General features: G+C 43.5%; 1 pseudogene; it reads left to right on the forward strand.

Annotated features, from left to right (window-relative positions):
* The window catches only part of LOC116543152, a 27,726-nt pseudogene extending 22,500 nt beyond the window's left edge, over positions 1-5,226 (forward strand).
* The last annotated feature ends 774 nt before the right edge of the window (positions 5,227-6,000 follow it).

Below are 6,000 nucleotides of genomic sequence, written 5' to 3' on the forward strand. Positions count from 1 at the left end.
AGGATCTAGAACGACCAACACAACTTTGAAAAAGAACATTGGAGGGCTAACACTACCTGAGTTCAAGAACCATTATATAACTACAGTAATCAATACTGTGTTATTTTGGTATATAGATAAATAAATAGATTAATGGGACAGAATAAAGATTCTAGAAAAAGACCCATGCATATATGAACACATGATTTTTGACAAAGGTACAAAGACAATGGAGTAGAGAAAGGATAGTCTTTTTTTTTTTTTTTGGTAGAGATGAGGGTCTTACTGTGTTGACTGGGCTGGGCTTAAACTCCTATCCTCAAGTAATCCTCCTACCCTGGTCTCCCAAAGTGCTGGAATTACAGGCATGAGCCACCTCACCTGGCTGAGAAGATAGTCTTTCAACAAATGATGCTGGGACAATTGGACATATATATGTATATATATGAACTTGGATGTATATCTTTCACCATATAAAAAAATTAAAAAGGATTATAAACCTAAATGTAAAATCTAAAACTATAAAATTTTTAGAAGAAGACATTACAGAAACATGTGTGACCTTGGGTTAGCTCAAGAATTGTGAGATACAACACCAAAAATACAATCCATAAGAACAGGTTGGTAAACTGAACTACATCAAAATTTAAAATTTGTTCCTCAAAACACACTGAGAGCGAATGAAAATATATATATATATATATATATATATATATATATACATCTGAACTGCTCTATGAGACAAATGAGAAGACAATCCACAGACTAGGAAAGAATCTTTGCAAAGCATATATCTGCTAAAGGACTTGCATCTAGACTATATGAAACCTCTCATAATTCAAAAGTAAGAAAAAAAGAGCAGCCCATATTTTTAAAAGTGCAAAATATTTGAATAGACCAACAAAGATATACGGTTGATAAGTAAACACATGAAAATGTGCACTATTAGTCATTAGAGAAATGCAAATTAAAACATCATTAGCTTTTAGAGAAATACACACTTTAGAATGGTTAAAAAGACCAACCATACCAAGTGTTGATGAGGATATAAGGAAATGGAAACTCTCATCCACTACCAGTGGGAATATAAAATGACCCAATCCTTTTGGGAAATGGTTTGGAAATACCTTATATGGTCCAACCATTCTGTCAGAGGCATTTGAACTAGAGCCAACTCCATTTTTAATAGGAGCTGGGTAAAATGAGGCTGAGAACTATTAGGCTGTATTCTCAGATTAGGCATTCTAAGTCACCCTGTATACAGCTTGGTTGGCTAGAAAGTTCCTCCTCACATTGAGACAAACTCAGTTTTTCCTTACCATTGACATATGTAGTCCTAGAGAGACTTTTGTTTCTACCCAAAATAGGCTTGTATGACCTCTTCCATGTAGCAACCTTCTTGAAGGCAATTATCATGGGGTTTTCGATATATCCTCTAGGCTGAACAACAGAAGTTTCTTCAGTGGCCCTTCATGTGACATGACTTTAAGAAGTTCATTGACATCTTGTTTATTCTTAAATTCTCTGGTAGCTAAGCCAAGCTTATTTCCACATGCATAAAAGATGAATGGGTGGTAAGACCTACGGTCCTGAACTGGTAAATGAATTAACATATGTGTAAGTATTTTTACAACTGAAAACACTTTGTAAACATAAGATACAATTAAAACCTATCTACTTTACAGAAGGCAACTTGACACAGCATATTAGAAACTTGCAACTCAAAATATGGTCTAAGGGTACACCTGGCATCACCTGGAAGCTTGCAAGAAACAATTTCAGGCCCACCTTATATCCATTAAATCCCACCTGCATTTTAGCATTTTAACAACATCTCCAAGTGTATCATATGCACATTAAAGTCTGAGGAGCTCTGTAAACTTAAAAATGGGAAAACGCTTTCACTAAGCAATTCTTGTTTTAGGTATTTATCCTGAGAAAATGATTAGGCTAAGTACACAGCATTTTTATAACAACAAAAGTTTACAATGAACTGAAAGGTCCACTAACAGAAAATTGACCAAAGTGCTTTATGGTTCATCTATGGACACACCATTTGCCAGCCAGAGGTAACTCTACAAAGCAAGCTGGTTCTTAGCTGGCGCTGGTGCCCAGAAGACGCCTGCTCCTCAGCTAATGCATCTACTGTGAACATAGATGTATGTTTAGTTGACACAAAAGGGCAGTAATATCCCCACAGTTATCCCTGGAGGAGAACTAGGACATCTGCCTCTGTCATCTTTCAAGGGTTCAGCCAGTTTAAAAGTTTGCTTCTGGCCCTGCCTGCCGCACCTCTCCTTTCTTCTGTATCTCCAGGCAAGGCCGCACGCCCGGCTTGGAGCACTACCTGTGCTCCTCCTCCTCCTACCGCAAAGTGTTCGGGGATGGCTCCCGCCTGTCCGCGCGCCTCTCCAGGGCCGGTGGTTTCCGCTCGCAGTCGCTGTCCCGCTGCAATGTGTCCTCCTAGACCGCCTGCTCCCCGGCCTCGTTACTCGGCCTCAGCCTGGCCTATCGCCGGCCGCCGGCGTCCGACGTGCTGGACCTGAGCCAGGAGGCTGCAGGGACTCAATGACCGCTTCGCGGTGTTCATCGAGAAGGTGCAGCAGCTGGAGACGCAGAACCTCGCGGCGGAGGCCGAGCTGGCCGCGCGGAGGCAGCGCCACGCCTGGCCGTCGCGCGTCGGCGAGCTCTTCCAGCGCGAGCTGCGCAACCTGCGCGCGCAGCTGGAGGAGGCGAGCTCGGCGCGCGTTCAGGCCCGGCTGGAGCGCCACAGGCTGGCGGAGGAGGTGCCGCAGCTGAGGGCGCGCTGCGAGGAGAGGGAGAGCCGCGGACGCAAAGGTGCCGAGCGCGCCCCGAAGGCGCAGCAGCGCGATGTGCACGGCGCCACGCTGGCCCGCCTGGACCTGCAGAAGAAAGTGCAGTCGCTGCTGGACGAGCTGGCCTTCGTGCGCCAGGTGCACGACGAGGAGATAGCCGAGCTGCTGGCCACGCTGCAGGTGTCGTCACAGGCTGCGGCCGAGGTGGACGTGGCTGTGGCTAAACCACACCTGAGCTCCGCGCTGAGGGAGATCCGCGCCCAGTATGAATCCCTGGCTGCTAAGAACCTGCAGTCCCGGAGGAATGGTACAAGTCCAGTGTACCACTCTGTCTATGGAGTAGCCATTCTTTCATTCATTTACTTTCTTAATAAACTTGCTTTCACTTTACTCTATGGACTCACCTTGAATTCTTTCTTGCTCAAATATCTCAGAATCCTCTCTTGGGGTCCGGATTAGGACCCCCTTCTGGTAACAATTCCACTCCTACGCATTTAACCAAAAGAAAAAAAAATGCATATGTCCCTACAAAGACTTGTACATGAGTGTTTACAGCAGCTTTATGTGGAATAGCCAAAATGGAAATAACACAAACATCCATGAACACGTGAACAGATAAACTAATTGTGGTTGTAAAAATAGGTGAAATACTATTCAGCAATTTTAAAAGAACAAATTATTGATACATACAACAGGAATGAATTTTCGACCTAATTATGGCTGAGCGAAAGACTCTTGACAAAAAAGAAGTATATACTGTGTGATTTCATTTGTATAAAACTCTAGAAAATGCAGAGTAATCTGTCGTGACAGATAGCTAATCTGTGGTTGCCTGAAAATGGGAAAAGGAGAGGAAGGAGGCATGACCATAACCAAAAAGCAAGTTAGTTGCTTGCCACATACAGTGTCCAGCTAACAAGAATGAGATCTAGTACAAAAAAAAGTGAATTTATTCTGAAGTTACCTTATGGGAAGAGGCACAAGGTGCCGTGACTTTAAATGTGCTGTTTCACTTTTGCAGCAGAAAACTTTTATAAGGTAGTGGTTAAAGTGTGCATGGGCAGGGGGTCCCACTGCTAGCTTGGTGCCTTATCTATCCAACAGTTGAGTTGGCGCTTTCCTGGCCAGAAATAAGTTGTAAAGGTGGTCACACCATCATGCTTTTGACATGATCTCCGCATGGGTCCAGGTTCTGAGGCAACCCACTGTAGGTGAGAGTTCCATGGGGCATACTTTGGTCTGCAAATCAACTGTCAACTCTGGAGGAGAGATCTGTCTTGGAGCACATAGTCAGATGAACGTGCCCTGTAGAGAGTGTCTGGTGAGGTGATGTGAAGGTTATATTTGCATTTCTGAAGGGGAAAGTAGGAAGCAGGAAGCAGAGGAGGAAAGAAAAAGAAGGAAGTAAGAGAAAATATGTATTTTTTAATTTAATTATCTTGGCTAGGCAAGGTGGCTTATGCCTGTAATCCCAGCACTTTGTGAGGCTGAGGCAGGTGGATCTCTTGAGACCAGGAGTTTGAGACCAGCCTGGCCAACATGGCGAAACCCCGTCTCAACTAAAAATAAAATAACCAGGCGAAGTGGCACGCACCTGTAGTCCCAGCTACCCAGGGGGCTGAGGCAGGAGAATCGCTTGAACCCAGGAGGTGGAGGTCAGTGAGCTGAGATTGTGCCACTGCACTCCAGCTGGGCAACAGAGTGAGACTCTGTCCCCCCAAAAATAATAATAACCACCTGACCATCACCTGATGGTTGCCTGACATTCCCCTTACCCCTGGGGGCCCCCTCCTGCCTTGCTCTTGTCTGCCTGACTACCTATCGTAAATAATGATGGTGGTTTTCTCTGGGGAGGGCGGTGGAAAGGGTTGTTATATACAAGGGGAACTTGAGCTTTAACTATCATTTGAATTTTTATGGCACAAATGTACCGATATATTAACTATGTTATTTTTTAAAGTTAGGAAAAAGTTCTCTAGCTCACAACTGAGCTCTGATGTTTGTTGATTCTGAATCTTCAGCAAACCTCTAAGTTGTAATATTTTTACAGTAGGAGCTTTGTTTTTACAATCTAACATATCTTTAAATGAACTAAAATTAATTTTATTTAAAACATTTTTCCTAAGAATTTCTAAAGGATTGTGTTTGGAAAAATCTGCTTTTTAACAGATGTCTTACATTTCCTCCTCAGTTCTGTCTCTAAATATTACTTGGTAAAAGTAACACTGTTTTTCTAGACTCTGACTAATGCTTTTTTGGTTTTTTTTTTTTTTGGCCACTGCCCATTAGAACATAACCTTTATTACCAGATGTTTGTCTTCCTGCTTTCTATATTTAAAAGTCACAGATGAGATTTAGCTATTATAGCTACATTATTATTTTTGGTCAACAGTTTAAAGTTTTGACAATCGGTGTCGGCAAGCTAATTTGAAGACCAAAACAAAACCCAAAAAATCTTGATTTAATTAAAGATCTTAGGAAAGATTTCAGCCTGTCTGACTTCCGCAGGGCAGAGCAGGAGGTCAGAATGGCGCTCAGAAGTCCTCCTCCACAGCAATTCTGACCAGGAGCGCCTGCTGGCCGCTGCCCAGAGACTGAGTCATGAAGAAACCCCGCATATAAAATAATCCTTCAGGCAGATGGGAAACGGTACCTTAGAATGGACTGTATCAGAGCCATGGACTCAAGATTTGAATTAAATATGGAGCCAGCTAAGTTCTTCCCTGCTGGTGCCATTCATTCAGCACTTCACTAAGGAGCATCTTCTGAGTCCTTCCTGGGCTTAGGGACACAGGACCAGAGGTGGCGTCTGCTCCTCAGCTGTTCAGTTGAGAAGGGAGGTGGGCTCTGGGAACAGACTGCAGCCCCAGGCCAGATGGCTTCTTACCAGGAACACACCAGGTCATGTGAGGCCAAAAGCCCTTTGAGAAGGCGGATAAGGCTTCACAGAGAAGGGAACATGCCTTGTGAATTTGTATGCAGAAAATAGAGGGACGTGAATTCTGGACGAAAAAACAATAGGTACTATCACTTCTGGCCTTTTGCTCAGAAAAGCCAAGTCATTCTTTGTCCGTGGACTGTAGGGAGAGGGTTGGGGTAGAAATAAAGTTGGTGGGCCATTCTGGTGGCAAATTTCAAAGAGCCCCAACACTTTTTAAAACAATCCACAAACAGGTGAGCAAGAAGTAACACATTTCTTCACTTT

Source organism: Sapajus apella, unplaced genomic scaffold (genome assembly GCF_009761245.1).
Source record: "Sapajus apella isolate SASKATOON/1434 unplaced genomic scaffold, GSC_monkey_1.0 scaffold182, whole genome shotgun sequence".
Taxonomy (NCBI): domain Eukaryota; kingdom Metazoa; phylum Chordata; class Mammalia; order Primates; family Cebidae; genus Sapajus; species Sapajus apella.